Source organism: Pongo pygmaeus, chromosome 11 (assembly GCF_028885625.2).
Source record: "Pongo pygmaeus isolate AG05252 chromosome 11, NHGRI_mPonPyg2-v2.0_pri, whole genome shotgun sequence".
Lineage (NCBI taxonomy): Eukaryota > Metazoa > Chordata > Mammalia > Primates > Hominidae > Pongo > Pongo pygmaeus.
In genome coordinates, this window is record NC_072384.2 from 140858383 (window position 1) to 140875073 (window position 16691).

At 52.5% G+C, this 16691-nt stretch overlaps 1 long non-coding RNA gene across 1 annotated transcript in view; it reads right to left on the reverse strand.

Annotated features, from left to right (window-relative positions):
• Positions 1–444: 444 nt before the first annotated feature.
• Positions 445–16691, reverse strand: part of LOC129032133 (uncharacterized) — a 31350-nt gene continuing 15103 nt past the window's right edge. The window contains exons 2-3 of the long non-coding RNA XR_008501202.1: positions 4133–4177; positions 445–3234 (exon numbers count right to left, since the gene is read on the reverse strand). This is a non-coding gene — a long non-coding RNA (uncharacterized LOC129032133). The remainder of the gene's footprint in view (positions 3235–4132; positions 4178–16691) is intronic.

Sequence of the window (16691 nt, forward strand, 5' to 3'; positions counted from 1 at the left end):
AGGATCACACAGAGGTGTATAAAGAAATCACCCACGAGCTCCTCCTCCCTCATCCATTCTCTCCAGGGGTAATCATTTTTTTCATTGCTTATTCTTCCTCACCTCTCTCTGTGTTCATAAAAGATGAACGCACCCCTTTCTCTACATAGTTGTTGCTTTTTATCAAAATGGGACCCCTCTGAACACACGAGTCAGCACCTTGCTACTACAAGCACTTTCAAAATTAAACTTTCCTATATGTCTGGGGATTATTACCTTCTAAAATCAGGAGATTTTCCTATTGCCTTTAGCAATGCCTGCCTGCAACTTGCAAAAATAAATCACGGGAACATCAGCTTACAGAGGGGAAGGAACAGTTTCCTTGCTATGCACTGCAGCCCAGCCCTCGGTCACCGCTTGGAAACCTCATGAATAAGCATCAAACCATGACTGCAAAATGCCATTCTGGAAACTCAGTATTTACTTATCTTGAGGACATGGTCATGCATTTCCCAGTTGAGATTCCAAAAAAGCCTTTAAATGTTACAGGTGTGTGCAATAGCTGGGCTTGCTGAGATAAGAATTGGGGAAGGTGGAAACCCAGGTCAGTGCGGTCCCGTGCGGCATCCTATCTGTTACTGTGCAGAAAATTCAGCTTTTGTTAACCACGCTGACTGGAGTCAGAGGATCTTACAGTCCACACTATATCACCTCGATTCTGGCCTGTCTGGACCTTGTGTCTTTATCTGTCTTTATCCAGACACCACAGTCTGCTGGAGGCCTCTTCCCCGCATGTGCCTCCTGAGGCTCTGTGTGTCCTGAGTGTTCCTGGGCTAAGCCCCACCCAGACATGGCCGACCCTGCCAGGAAGCCCAGGGGGTTGGAGAGGACCAGGCCAAAAGCCTCCTAAGAGAGGATATCCCATGCCCACAGCAGGGGCCCCAGTGTCCCGTTCAAATAGGCTGCTCCAGAGGCAGGGCTCACGTAGCCATCTTTGACCCTGCTCGGGTTCACCCAGGGTTGGGTGAGATGGGGACAGGTGTCCTCAACATGAGGCACTTCTGCAGATATGGGGTTCTCTCCAGGCTTTGAGCTGTAGCACTAAACTTCTGCCTAGTTCAGAACAGTCCTGAGGGTTTGAGATGAGGCGTGCCAGGAGCTTCTAGTCAGGAGAAGGAGGGCTGGGTAGAAAAGGCAGGGAGGATAAGGATGAGAGCAGAGGCGGTGCTGGGCGGGGGAGTCGCTCCTTGATGGGGACTCTCCCCCGACTCTAAACCTCACATCTCTTCCCAGAGCTTGAGGCTGCTCAAGGAAAATGGCTTGTTGGCAGTGGTTGGCAGTCATTGGCAACAGTTGTCAATTAGCAGTGTCTAGCAGTGGTTGGCAATGACTGGCAATGGTTGGTAGTGGTTGACAGTGGTTAGCAATGGTTAGCAGTGGTTAGCAATGATTGGTAGTGGTTATCAATGGTTGGCAGTAGTCATCAATGGTTGGCAGTGGTCAGCAGTGGTTAGTAATGCTTAACAGTGGTTATCAGTAGTTGACAGTAGTTGGCAGTGGTTGGCACTGGTTGGCAGTGGCTAGAAACGGTTAGCAGTGGTTGGCAATTATTTGCAGTGGCTGGTAATTATTTGCAGTTGTTGGCAGTGGTTGGCAGTTGTTGGCAGTGGTTAGTAGTGGTTGGCAATGGTCAGAAGTGGTTGCCAATGGCTAGCAGTGGTTATCAGCGGTTGGCAGGGGTTAGCAATGCTTAACAGTGGTTATCAGTGGTTGGTAGTAGTTGGCATTGGTTGGCAGTGGTTAGAAATGGTAAGCAGTGGTTGGCAATGATTCACAGTTGTTGGTAGTGGTTAGCAGTGGTTGGCAATGGTTAGCAGTGTTCAGCAATGGTCAGCAGTGGTCAGCAATGGTCAGCAGTGGTCAGCAGTGGTTAGCAGTAATTAGCAGTGGTTGGCAGTTGTTGGCAGTGGTTGGCAGTTGTTGGCAGTGGTTAGCAGTGGTTGGCAGTGGTTAGCAGTGGTTGGCAATGGTGGGCAGTGGTTAGCAGTAGTCAGCAGTGGTCAGTAGTGGTCAGCAGTAGTTAGCAGTGGCTGGCAGTTGTTGGCAGTGCTTAGCAGTGGTTAGCAGTGGTCAGCAGTGGTTGGCAGTGGTTAACAGCTATTCCTGGGCTCCTTGCCTCATTTCTCAGCAGGATTGGGCCCATCAGGCAGAGGGGCAGTGCACAGCTCACCTATGAGATGTTGGATCCTCTCTGTAGGACTGTAAAGAACTCTGCTTTGAATGGAGACCAAGAAAGACCCTGGGAAGTGGTATGTGGAGGTGACCACCTGGACTGGCCCAAAGACCAGCTCTGGAGAACAGATGGACCCTCCAGGGCTGGGCTGTGATGGCAGGAGCTAGCTCTCCTCCTCAACAGCCTGTCCAAGGGGACCTGGAAAGAGCCTGAGTCCCCGGGCCTGCAGCTCCAGCACCGCCCCTGCCAGCCCACCTTGCCCCTCAGCAGGCAGGTCCAGGGACGGGGACAGGGAATGCAGGCTCAGGGGAGAGCTCTGTTTCCAAGATGCCCCAGGAGAGACTAGGCTCTCAGTTGGAAAGGAATGAGGTAGGGCCACAGCAGGACGGGAATGCTGTGGGCAAGGTCACAGACGGAGTTCTGCAAGTTCCACACACCCCTTGTGGAAGGTGTCAGCAAAGAGAAGCAGGCCCTCCCTGGGCCTCCAAGCCCAGTGCTATGCGGCTGAACAGTAGGCCTGGCCCTAAGTGATCACCTCCAGCCCCTGAGGCCTCCAGTGCAGGCTGCTGGGTAGGAGTGAGGCCAGCAGGGGCCTTCACACCTGCCAGGGCACCAGCACACCAGGCGGGCCCCGGGACAGATGCAGCGTGGTGGGAAGCCACATTGTCCGGCTATTTGGCCAGCTGTGTTGCAGGTCCCTGGCCGGGGACTGAGGTTCCTGACAGTGGGGCTGGCACTTGCACTGTGAACATGCTGACACTGACAGGGCAGCTCCCAGGGCTGTGGTGAGGCGGGAGGTTACATGGCCTCTCTCTCCTTTGACACTTGGCAGGGAGCTGTAGCCACACAGATGCCACTGGACTGGAGCCCCAGGCAGAGCGCTGCAGGCAGAGAAGGCGGCAAAGCAGGCCGCGTTCTGGGACCTGCTCAGACAGGGCTGATGTGGACATGGGAGGAGCTGTTTGGTCTCTGCAGTCCTCACCCTTCTCTAGGCAGTGGCTGCCTGCCTTTCTGTAGTCCAGCTGAAGAAAGAAGGAAACAGCAAAGAGAAAAATAAAGAGTATCATTCCAAGGGGTCTATATCTTGAGGCACTGCTGGGTGCAATAGGGAGATACTAAGACCTGCCTTTGATGGGCAGTAACTGCAGGCCTGGCCCAGAATCACACCACTTAAACCTGCCCCCGCCCTCCCAGGAGCCATCATTGCAGACTTCCAGGGGAGATTCTGGAGGCCCTGAGAGGTTATCTGATGTGCCTGAAGCCCCACATCTAAGACAGATGGACACCTTGAAAACAGCGAGTTTTTCCTGGTGGAACAGATTCAAACGAGTATCTATTTCATCCAGGCTGGGCGCAGCTCTTCCAGCCAGAGGTGCTGGTCTGGACCCACTTCCTGAGCTGTCTCCAGACTGGGGACCCTCTGGGTTCCTGAGGGGGTGCTGCGAGGGCCTCCACCCCACTGTGATACCCCAGCTGTAGAGTGTGATGGGGTCTGGGTGTCATGCTGCAAAGTGGGGGACACGTCAGAAACAGGCGGTGTGGGCAAAGCTGGCAGAGCTGCTGCTCCCCGGAAGCTGGTGCAGTGCCTCCAGCCCAGGGCCAGGAGGTGCTGGCTGTGGCTGACTCTCAGGGAGGGGATGACACCTGTTGAAGGGGCACATCACGGATTCTGGGTAGAAAAAGTTTTCCTAAATAATCGGACCCCAGGCTTGTCCTTTAAGCATATGAGGGATCCAGATTTATACCACGTGGAATTCTAAGCTAAGAAGTTAACATTTAGTCCCTTTGCTGAGCTTAAGCTCTGGTCAACCCAAGGTGTCTGGCATAAACAAAGGCAAAATCATACCACAGGCTCCCAATGTGGTCGCCATAGCATGTGGATGGGGGCTTCGGGATTGGGTTCAGGGGGTCAGCATTTACCAGGTATAGGAAGATCTGCACCTCTCAGTACTTCATCTAAATGACCTGAAAGTAAACAGAAAGGAAAGGGTTAGATACATTTCAAAATGAAGCAATCTAAATTCTGAGAACCAGATTGTGATTGTGTAAATAAGATGTGTGTGTGTGTGTGTGTGTGTCAGGGTCTCACTCTGTTGCCCAGGCTGGAGTATAATCATGGCTCACTGCAACCTCAGCCTCCCAGGCTCAAGTGATCCTCCCACCTCAGCATCCCAAGTAGCTGGGAGTACGGGCACGCACCATCACACCTGGCTAATTTTTAAATTTTTTTGGTACAGATGGGATCTCACTATGTTTCCTAGGTTAGTCTTGAACTCCTGGGCTCAAGCAGTCCTCCTGCCTCAAACTCACAAAGTGTTGGGTTTATAGGCGTGAGTCACCATGCCTGGCAAATAAGATTTTATTCAAAATAGAACCAAAACAAACCTCTACAAATGACTACATAGGTATTCAGAATTGAAACTCAGTGGAATACTTAAAAAGCAAATTAGATTCAGCTGAAGAGAGAATTAGAGAACTGGAAAATAGACATTCTAGGCTAAAGTGTGTCCCCTCAAACTTCATGTTGAAGTCTTACCCCCAGTACCTCAGAATGTGAATGTATTTGGAGACAGGGTCTTTAAAGGAGTAATTAATTTAAAGTGAGGTCATTGGGGGGGCCTTAATCCAATATGACTAGTGCCCTTATAATAAGAGGAGATTAGGACACACACACAGAGGTGATCATGTAAAGACAGGAAGAAGACAAGCCAAGGAGAGAGGCCCCAGAGGAACCAGTCCTGCTGATACCTTGATATCAGACTTCCAGCCTCCAGAACTGTGGGAAAACGAATTTTTGTTGTTTAAACTGCCCCATCTGTAGTACTTTGTTGGAGGAGCCCTAGCAGATGAATGCAATAGGTTTAATAAATTACCCGGAATATGCATGGGAAAATAAAGAGATAGGAGGCAGAATAAAGTGAGAGGGATGATGCAAGAGCTAGAAGGACCAATATGTAAATCACCGAAGTCCCAAAGGGAGAGAGAGGCTGGCCACTGGGGCAGAGGAAATGCATGCACATTTTCCAGAACTGATAAACATGAATCCTCAGATTCAAGAAGCACAAGAGAGCCAGAGCAGAACATAGAAAACTAAAACCCCACCTAGACACACGATTGTGAAACTGCATGTGTCATACTCTGTAAATCATCTGCTCAGCTCCCACGCTAACCCTCTTTTAGCTTTTCCTCTCTATCTTTCCATCTCTATCTGAAATGCATGCTTCCTCAACTGCTTAGCAGTGGGGGTGCAGGCATGGGACATTGATTCTCCAGAATATTGCACCTGCCCATTTCTTGGATGCCAACGTGGGAAGTATCAGTGGCAGCTGCAGATGGAGAGGCTGGGCCCTGTGACAACCTGACAGTAGAGGTGTGGCTTGTCACCAGTCTTAAAGGTACCAGTGCTAATGGCAAGGATGACAACAGGATGCCACTTACAATGGTTGGGTCAGATATTTTTCCAGACAAACATTTGGAAGGATAAAGAATGGACTGTTCCCAGGGAACTTGAGGGGAAAACTGGCAAGGGTGGTGAAGACGACGGGGAAAGAGGCTGCAAGACAGCCGTGGTGGAAGGGATCAGTCACAGAAGACGCAGCCAGAGAACAGCGAGGCTGGGGGTCCCAGCAGAGGGGAGAGGTGCCTCCGCGATGGTCCAGGGAGGGAGAGCAGAAATGACAGAACAGTGAGTGTTGCTGGAGTGGAGGGGTCCAGCTGGTGTGCTGAGAGCTCCCAGGGAGGGCACCACCCTCTCTCAGAATGACAGGGGGAGTCAGATACAGAGGAAGACTAGGAGGGTCAGGGTGTCTCTCAGGGTCTCAGGAGGGAAAGTGACACTCAGATTGGAGAGGGAAGTGTGTCTTAGCAGATGGCCCTAGCTGCAAGGAAACAGCTGACTTCATTCAACTGTGAAGAAGTGAAGAAGGGAAGGGGCCTGGGGGCAGGGAAGGTCTTCCCCATTCTGAATTCTGTGGAGTGAGAAACGGGCTTTGGTATAGCAGGAGCAGGGGATGGACTGCAGGGAAGGCAGTGTGTTTTCCACCGAAACTGCATCCCTGGGACATCCAGGGCTGCATGGAAGGAAGCCGAGCAGTAGGCCCAGCTCTGCTGGGGGTCCAGGGACTGGCTAAGGGGTCAGCCGATCTTCCACCAGGGGGAAGGGCAGGGGTGTCCACCAAAGGAACTGGCCCCAACTGGGTTGGCTGGACCTCCATGGAAACCTCCCTGGCTCTGACGCTACAAAAGCTTTTAGTAAAAATAGACACCTACTACTTGCTGGAAGAATAAAAGTCAAGGTGCAGAGAAACTATGTTTTAATATGATGAATATCCCTTAACATAACACCCCACATTATACCTAACAGTGAACTCCAGGGAAATGGCCCTTAAAATCAGAAATTAAAAACAGGTGTTTGCCAACTGCATTAAGATTGAACAGGCTGGGCCAGGCGCAAGTGGCTCACGCCTGTAATCCCAGCACTTTGGGAGGCCGAGGTGGGCGGATCACAAGGTCAGGAGATCGAGACCATCCTGGCTAACACGATGAAACCTCGTCTCTACTAAAAATACAAAAAATTAGCCGGGCGTGGTGGCAGGCGCCTGTAGTCCCAGCTACTCAGAAGGCTGAGGCAGGAGGATAGCATGAACACGGGAGGTGGAGGTTGCAGTGAGCCGAGATTGCGCCACTGCACTCCAGCCTGGGTGATAGAGCGAGACTCTGTCTCAAAAAAAAAAAAAAAAGATTTAAGAGGCTGGAGGGTGTCGATGCCATGAGTCATGAACCCATCCTGCCTCTCACCCTGGCAACTGACAATGGGACCTCCAAAAGCAGGAGGTAATGGCTTTGGCACCCAGAAAAGCACAAGACAGAGAGCTGTGGTTTCCCCAGTGTCCGGTCCTTGGAGGCTCCATGTGACCTAATTACACGCTGCCCTCCAAGCCTGATTAAGAGTAGACGTGGTCAGGATGCTCAAAGCCCCTCCCAGACATTCTGTCCAGCCAGCAGCAGACCCACCAGTCCCCGCTCACCTATGCAGATGAGTGGCACTGTGCCACTTGCTCAGATGGAGCAGTCAGTAAGTAGCCAAGGGCATCTGGGTTGCAGACCTCAGTTTGAAGAAAAAGGGAACCAGGCGTTCATCCAACATCACCCAGTACTGAAGATGCACCTTCCCTGTGCCAGGCACGGCCCTGGAGCTGAGCACATCACTGACCAAAACAGACCAACAGTACCACCCTGGAGGGATTCATCTGTCTCCCAGGGAGTTGGCTTTGTTGGAGCCAGGAACCAGCAACCTTTGGGACACTCCAGTAGCCAAGCCTGGAACCCTCTCTCAGGTGCCACCTGCCTGGGGACTGCGCAGCAGTGCTGAGTGAAGGTGAAGCTTGGGAAGCCTCTCCCACAGGTGAGGCTATGTTGTTCTGCAAATCTACAAAGACAGATGACCAGGAGGGACCACGGCAGGCAGCGCCTTCAGGCTGGGCGCAGACCCTTGAGTGTGAGCAGCAAGGAACCCACAGGAACAGACTGGGAGAAGGGCCCTGCACGCCCGCAGCTCTGCCCTGCACCTTCTGTTCAGAGATCACTTCTCATCAGGAGGCTGCGAAGGGAACTGGTGGTCCAGCTAAGGGTGGTCCCACAGGGTGACCTTGTCTGTCCTGAAACCGAAGCCGTTGTACTAGGCTGGGTGTCACAGAATTTAACGTATACCCAATGGCCATACCCAAGCCTGCAGGTTTATGTTCCCGTGACTTTCAGCATGCCCAGCTTGTCCTAGCTGCTTCACTAGGAAGTCCTGAGCCTCCGACAGGACACTTTCCGGGAGAATCACAGAGGCGTGTCTCTAGCGAGCGGCTTCCACTCTTTCTTCCAGACAGCCCGATTTCCCCGCATGCACCTGGGCCTTGAGATCCGTCCCTGGAGGAGCATCCGACACTAGCAGGCCCAGGAGAACCACATCAGTCCCTCTCTTTGGGCAGCAGCCCTCCCCCTGCTGGGCTGGACTCAGCCCTCATGGCACAGCGGGCAATTCTGAGTCAAAGCCAAAATGCCAGCTCCCAGCCTCCTAGGAAGGACGGGTCTGTGCGGAAGGCTCTGCGGCCGGCTCTGCCCGCAGGGCTCCCAGCAGCAGGATCCCGAGGCCTGGCTTTTCCCGGAGGAGACCCCAGCTTCTCCAGGGTTCTTACATTTCTGTATTTCAGACCCAAATAGACCTTGCTCCAGGTTCTCAATGTCCTCCCCAGGGTGGGGCTGGTGGAGGCCTCCAGGTCCTGGGGTGTGTGTGGGCTGCTGGAGGGCAGGCCCGAGACCCAAAGGCGCGTCTCCCTCACCCGCCTCGCCAACACCAGGGGGCGCTGGAGCTCAGCAAAGGGCCCGGAGGCCGCTCTGAAACTCAGGCCTTAAATTACAGGCAGGATCAGCCTCTGGAGCCCTCCCTGCCGGCCGGGCCCGCCCCGCGCCGAGTCAGCATGCTGCCGGGCCTGTGCCCCTGACGGACCTGGCACAGGGGGGCACCCAGGGTTCTGCAGCCGGATGATACGAGCTCAGGCCTCCCCCACCTGGGGTGAGACGCCCCCATCCCATCAGCGCACCCCTGCAGCAGGGCAGCATAAGCCTGGCTGCGGCCCTGCCCACAGCACCTCTCTGGTTCAGCCCCGCCCACAGCACCTCCACCTCCAGCCCCACCCACAGCACCTTCCTTCTCCGGCCCCGACCACAGCACCTCCCCCACTTCAACCCCACCCACAGCACCTCCCTCCTCCCCGGCTGCAGCTCCCCCCTCCAGCCCCGCCCACAGCACCTCCCCACAGCCCTGCCCACAACACCTCCCCCTCCAGCCCCACCCACAGCACCTCCCCTCAGACCCCGCCCACAGCACCTCCCCCTCAGACTCCGCCCACAGCACCTCCCCCTCAGACTCCGCCCACAGCACCTCCCCCACCAGCCCCGCCCACAGCACCTCCCGCCTCCAGCCCCGCCCATAACACCCCCCCTCCTCTGACCCCGCCCACAGTGTCTCCCCACTCCGGCCCACCCACAGTGCCTCCCCCTCCAGCTCCTCCCACAACACTCCCTCCTCCGACCCCGCCCACAGCACCTCCCTCCTCCGGCCCCGCCCACAGAGCCTCCCCCCTCCCGCCCCATCCACAGTGTCTCTTTCCTCTGGCCCCGCCCATAGCATCCCAATCCTCCGGCCCCACCCACAGTCCCCCCACCCCCGACTCTGTGGCTGCAGCCCGGCCCACAGCACCTCCCTCCTCGAGGGGTGCCGCCGGACCTGGGACGCACCTGATGTTTCTGGGGGGGAAGGGGCACCTTCTGCAGTTTGCATTGATCACCTTAACAGTGGGGCACTGTGGTCACAGATCGAGTCCTAAAGGAAAGTAAACCTCTGTTCAGTGGCCAGGGAGGAAACAGGTTGTGAGAAATAATGGAACATTCTTCAGACAGGAAACCAATTCGGAGTCTTACACCATTCCAGGTTTTTTGACACCAGGGCTGTCCCCGCGTTGCTCTCCCTGGGCCTGTGGCACCCACTTGCTGGCTAAGGTTAGGACCCGCCCTGGGGCGCCTGCCCAGCGGTGACTGTGTCCACAGCACTCTGGGTCGCACCAGCCCAGCTACTTCTGGCTGTGCCCTGGTCACACAGGCGTGGTTGGGGCAGAGTGTGGCAGGTGCTGCCTGCACCAGGGCTCCCCATGTGTCAGGCTTGGTGTCCACGTGTGCTGGGGATGCTTTCACCTCGTTCTCAGTGCAGTGGAATGCGCGACACACTGTCACAGCCTCAATTTACAGCTGGGGAAGCTGAACCCCAGAGGAGTTTGGTGACCTATCCAAAGTCACACCGTCTGGAAGTGGCTAAGCCATCGTCTACCAATGCCTGTGAGCTTGAGCTCACGTCTCCAAGAGGGTGCGAGCCTGGGTAAGCAGGGACTTGCTCAGCCTCCAAGGAAAACCCACACCTGCAGCAAATGGCTCCAGGTTCAGGCTGGCCCCCGACTCTGTGAAACCACAATGACCGGCCCTGGGATGTTAAGCTCTGGATCGGAAGAGGACAGGTCAGGAAAGCAAAATCCTGCAAGCCATGAGCCGCGGGAAATGAGTGAGGGGCTGGTTATTACGGAATGTGCCCAGCCGGACGTGATCACACACAGACACAGGCCTCTGGGGGTGGTGCTCCCAGCTGACCTCTGCAGGATCTCTGCACCCTGAACGGCAGGTCCATGTACCATTGCTCTCGCATGTCCCTCACTACCCCAGGAAATGGCCACCAAATCCCCCAAATCACCCTGGACACCAACACTGAACACAGAATGCTTTTGGATTCCTTAATGTACAAAGGAAATCTTGGTAACTTCTTTCCCCAGGTTGCCTTAGCTTTCAGGGTTTCCGTGAGCTGTGAGCCCACCTGTGTGTCCTGGCCAGCTGCAGAGCACGGCAAGACCTAAGAGGAGGAAGAAGAATGGGGTTGTGGGGCATGGCTGGGCTGCGGCTCTATATGCAGCAGTGAGGAGATTGCATCATGGCCTTGGGCTGCAGACCCCGGCTTCCTGGCATTTCTCATGCACCCTCCTGAGCCCCAGGTGCTGGGTTACATGTCAATGTGGAGATTACACCCCATGACCCAGGCACATGCCCTCGAAGGCTGGTTCTTGAGGGCCAGCTTTGGGAGGACAGGTGAGAGCTCAGGGGTGACAGAACAGCTGCCCGGGGTTCAACAGGCCACCCCCAGGCCTGGAGCCCCTGCTGCTATCACCCCACCGGCCCAGGCCAAGGACTGCACTTCTCCTTGCAGTGGACCCCTGTGAGCGTGCTGTGACCCCCTCACAAGGTCACCGTGCCTGTCCGGCCCCAGCTGCAACCTGCCTTGGAGCAGGTCTAAAAACAGCCACTGCTGCTGGGTGACTGGGCCACTGATCCGGGTTGGGGCGAGGGTGTGGCTGCCACTCGAGGCCGCCCCGTGTCTGAGTGGGTCTCAACTCTTCCTCTGATTCTCCCTCTGTCCATGAGGAGCTCTCGGTCCCCGAGCCCGGTCAATACCTGAGCCAGGCATTCTTAACCTCCTGTGCACCAAGGCCCCATGGCAGGTAGTGAAAGTTAGGGACCCCTCATCAGAATAACGTTTTTAAGTGCATAAAATAAAATGCATAGAATCGCAAAGGGAATGCATTGCATTGAAATTGTTAGCACAGGTGAGAGCTGAGTTTTCCATGGAGTGAGTTGCAGGCTCTTGTATCAACGCATCACCTGGGATGTGCTCAGCAGTGCAATTGAGCACATTGAGCTCATTGAGCAGTGCTGGGCACCTCGCCGCCTGGGGATCCTGGCCACAGCTGCAGTGGTGGGAAGACACCATGGCTTCTTCTGGAACCGAGTCACTTTCTTCCGTGCTGACAATGGAAGGAGTACCATGTCAGCTTAGCTGAGCAATGGGACAGTTTCTCCCCAGGCATGCTCAGGGGAGTGCCCGCCCAGAACCTTCTCCCTCCAGCTCCCCTCCCTCATCCTTTGGGTGCACTGTGACCCTGAACCAGCTGTGTGGGGTGACTCCCAGCCCAGAACCCTCAGGCCCAGAACCCCCACCACCACGGGTGGTACACAACCAAGCTCCTTGGCCCCCCAAGAAGATCTATGGGAATTGCCTGTTCCGGGTCTGCCTTCCAGCCTGGCCCTCACTGGCCTGGGACACCCATTGTCCTCCTGTTTGCACCTCTGCTCCTCCTGGGTAGACCACATCCCTCCTCAGCCAGCATGTCTCTCCTGCCTCCTCCACCAGTGACCTCCCCACCAGCAGCCATCCCCTCACCCCATCTCCCTAGGGACACCTCTCTCTAGCCATCCATCCCATTCCAGGCCTCATCCCCACTCCCATAAGGGCCTCCTCCATCCCAGATCCCTGGGGACAGCAGGAGCCAGGAACGTGTGTTGACCCTAGTGTTGGAAGAAGGCCTGCTTGGAGGGGGCTGGGTTAAGAAACAGGAGCTCCAAGTGGGCCTGACTGTCCTTAGCCTGAAGGACTGCTGACAGGAAGCAGCTGGTTTCCAGTGACAGGCGGGCCGGGGGTGGTGGCACCTGTCATCATTTCTGCCCTGCCTGCTGAGCTGAGCTCAAGTGTCTGTGCCTGGGAGGGGCTGGGCCGAAATGAGCACCGCTCAAACCTGCAGCAGGGGGCCAAGGGGCTGCCCAGCCTCTCAGCCTGAAACTCCCAGAAAGCACCGAGCACAGAGGGTCCCTCCTGCCCCTCCCCTGCACCCCTGTGCCTCTGACAGTCCCCAGATCACTCCATCCAAAGGCCCCAGCCCCTGTGGAAAGACCCACAGAACACCCCACAGACACCTGGTCGCAGAGACTGGTGCCCTCCCAGGCCTACTTGTCAGTCAGTCTCGGGCCCAGCTCCTGTCATCTCTGTCCGCTGCAGGACTCAGACCGCTGTGTGTATGTGTGTGTGGGGGGATTGGGGAAGGCTGGGGGGAGGGGGGTTGGGCTTGATGTCCTTCCCTGTTTCCCATCAGAGAAGAGAATATTTTCTTATTTTCCCCTTCTGCTATTCCTTGTTTTAAGAGAAACTTTTTTTTTTTTTTTGGAATTATTGTTTTGTTCTTAATGAAACTATATCTCACTAAAATTCTGTACTCAAAATACTGTTTATTTTTTAAGTCACCGTCACATGAAGATTTCTTGGCACCAATTTGGTAAACAGTTAGGTTTACTTGTTCCTGCCAGTTTCCGATTTGTAGGGATTCCTTTCTCGTTCTTTAGGATTTGTTGTTGTTTTTTTTAGTAAAGCATTTGTATGGTTCCAGAGGAGACATGAGCCACGTGAAGCTGAAGGTCAGCCCCAGAATCGGCTTCCCTTCCCCTCCCCCACCACCTTCTCTCCCCACCCCCACTGGAGGCCGTGTTTATTAGGTCGGGGTTTACCTGTTCACTGGTTATTTTACATGAGAAGCCCATGCATACCCATCTCCAAGCCATTCTAGAAGCCTCTCTGACATGTTCTGCCTCTTACTGCATTTACACGACACTGCCTTTCACATTGCACACCGCTCCTTCTCACGACTTCCGGTTCCTGCAACGCACTCCTTATGGGACTGACCAGGGTTTAATCAAACAGTTGCCCTGGATGGGCAATTGGGAGTTTTCTGTTTTTGTTATCACCATGAAAGAGCAGCCTGTGCCAATGTCGCTGTTTCCCTAGCGTTTTCTTGGCAGAGATTCATGGAACTGACATGAAGGTTGAAGGCCATGTGTATCTGCAACTTGGCCAACTATTTCCCTCCCTAGGAACTGCCTCATTGTGCATTCCCACCAGTAATCAATAAGAACACCTGTTTCTCCACAGCCTCACCAACACAATGAGCTGTCAAATCTTTGGATTTTTGCCAAGCTGATCAGTGAGAAATGGAATCTCAGTGTTGTTTGAATTCACATTTCTTTTATATGAGCAAGATTGAGTCACCTTTTCCTATGTTTAAGAGGCATTTGCATTTTTTCTTTTACAAACTATTTGTTCATATCTTGTACCTATTTTCCTACAGATCTTTGGACTTTTTTTCATTTTGGGAACTTTTTGTATATCAGTGATATTAGCCTTGCATCTGTAATATTAGTTGCAAATATTGTCTTACATATCCTTTGACTCTGAAGATGGTGTATTTTCCCATACAAAGGTCTTAATTTTGTGGAGACAAATTTGTTCATCTTGCCTGATTGCTTCTGGATTTTGAGTCATGGTTATAAAAGCTTTTCTCTGTCTTAGGTTGTAAAGGAAGTAACCTGATTTATTTTCTAATACTTGTGTAACTCCATCTCTGATTCACTTGGTGTCCACTGTGAGAAGTGGATCCAATTTTCCCTTTCCATGCAGCTCTGCAGCATCCCAAACCCCTTGGTTACAGACTCCATCTTCTCTTACTCACTTGGGATGCCACCTTGACAACAGCCCACTGCTTGTGGGTCTGTCTCTCGATTCTCTATTCCACTGGTCCATGCATCTGTAAATGAATGAATGCCATGCTGTTGTGCTCACAGAAGCTTTATAACATGTATTATATGGCGTAGTCTACCCCACCAACTTCACCCTGTCCTCCTTTTCCAGGGATTTCCTGGCTATTCCTGCTTTCTAATTCTTCCCTGTGAAAGATAACATCTAACTGCCTGGTCTTCCTGGACATACACCAAGTCCCTTCCTATCCACAGGTCTCCTTGTATGCTCTTCCCACCTGCTCTGCCTGGCAAACTCACACCAAGAGACCCTGCACAAAGGCCCCTTCCCTCAGGGTCCCAATCCCTGGCCTCAGCCAAGCTCAATCTTGCTTTTGGATGTTCCTGAGTTGGCTCTTCTGCCTAGAGCACCTGATCCCCAGAACTTTGCATGGATGGTTCCTCCCCATAAATGTCAGCATAAATGACCCAGCCAGAAGGCATCCCTGGCTCCCAGACCTTCTCCATCCATTACTCTGTTTTATTTCCTCGTGGTTATCATCCATATCTAAAATAATCTCACGTGATTGTTTGATGTTATATATGCCAGAAGGTATGAGAGAATGGCCTTAACTTGTCTAATTCTGTGATGAATCTTCAGCATCAAGAACAGTATAGTGAAAGGAGCTCCAGGTGCGTGGGTGGATGGATGGATGGATGGACAGATGGAGAGATGGGCAGATGGATGGACAAATGGATGGACAGATATGGATGGTTGGATGGATGGTTGAATGGATGGATGAGTGGATGAATGAATGAGTGAATGGATGAATGGATGTTCAGATGGATGGATAGGTAGATGGGTGGATGAATGGATGAGCAGATGGATGGATGGATGGATGGTTGGGTGGATGGATAGATAGCAGATGGATGGATGGATGGATGAGTAGATGGATAGATGGGCCGAGGGATGGATGGCTGTGTGGATGGATGGATGGCTGGGTGGATAGATGGTTGGGTGGATGGATGGACAAATAGATGATTGGGTGTGTGGGTGGATGGGCAGAGGGATGAATGGCTGGGTGGATGGATGGACAGATGGTTGGATAGTTGAGTGGATGGATGGATGGCTGGATGGATGGATGGATGGAGACTGTCCTGCCTTTCCTTTGTGCTCTCAGAGTACTCCGAACACCTATTATAGATCAGACCCAAGCTAAACACCTGCGAAAGGTATTTGGCACATGTCCCCACCTACTTGGGTGTGAGCTCTGTGGGGGCAGATCTATGTCTGATTGTTGTCCCCATCGAGAGGATGTGGACAGTAATAAACGCAGGTGAAATAGTGACAAGGCAGAGAGTCATAGCACAGGGTAGCATCTTGGGTTCTAGATTTTGAGGGACTTTAATGGTTCTTAGGGAACTAACAGGTGATGTATTGAACCCCATGGCCAAAGGTCTAACACAGCCAGGCTCTCTGGAGCCTGTGGTACCAGCTGTTCTGTCTCAAGCCCTGAGATTTTCTTACACTGACTTTGGCTCAGAAAGCATGTGTTGTCTTCTAAGCATGGGTTCCGGCATTACCTTCCTAGTCCTACACCAGCAGCTGCTGAGGTAGGAGAAAGAGGGCAAGAGGGCTGAGGGTACAAACAGACTTGGGCTTTATAGCCTCAGCCACTGTGGATTTTGAGACCACAGTGACCTGATCCTTACAGATGAGAATGTGATGCCCACACTTAGAGCTGTGCTAAGGACTAAATGAGCAAAACAGGCAAAGCCTTGGGCTCACCATTTAAAGTGTAAAATTCTCGTATATTCAGAGTTGTGCATCACCCCATTCTAATTTTAGAACATTTTCATCACCCCCTCCCAAAAAACCACACGTCCTGTTAAGTCTCTCCTTATGTTCCTCCCCCATCCCCTAGGTGTCCCCTAATTTACTTTCTGTCACTATAGATTTGCCCATTTTGGACATTGCACATAAATAAAATCATGCAAAATATGGTTTTGTGTGACTGTCTTCTTTCCTTTAGTATAATATGTCCAAGGTCCATCCACTGCTGTGTCATGTGTCGTACCGCATTCCTTTTTATTATCAAACAATATTACATTGTAAGATACCATATGTAATCTGTCTATTCCTCAGCTGGTGAAAAATTGGGTTGTTTATACTTTTTGGATATTATGAACACTGTTACATTCTATGCAAGTTTTTTTGTATGCACATTTGTTTCAGTTTCTCTTGAGCACATACATATCTAGTAATAAAATCACTGAGTCATATGGTAACTCTATGTTTTACATTTTAAAGAACTTCAAGACTGTTTTCCAGAACAGCTGCACCATTTTAGATTCCCACCAGCCATGTCTGAGTAGTCCAGTTTCTTCATAACCTTGTCAACACTTGTTATTGTCTGGGTTTTTTTTATTGCAGTTATCCTACTCAGTCTGAAGTGGCATCTTGTGATTTTGATTTGCATTTTTTAGATGGCTAATGAAACATCTTTTCTTGTGCTTTTCTTGTGTGTATCTTCTTGGAGAAATGTCTATTCAAATC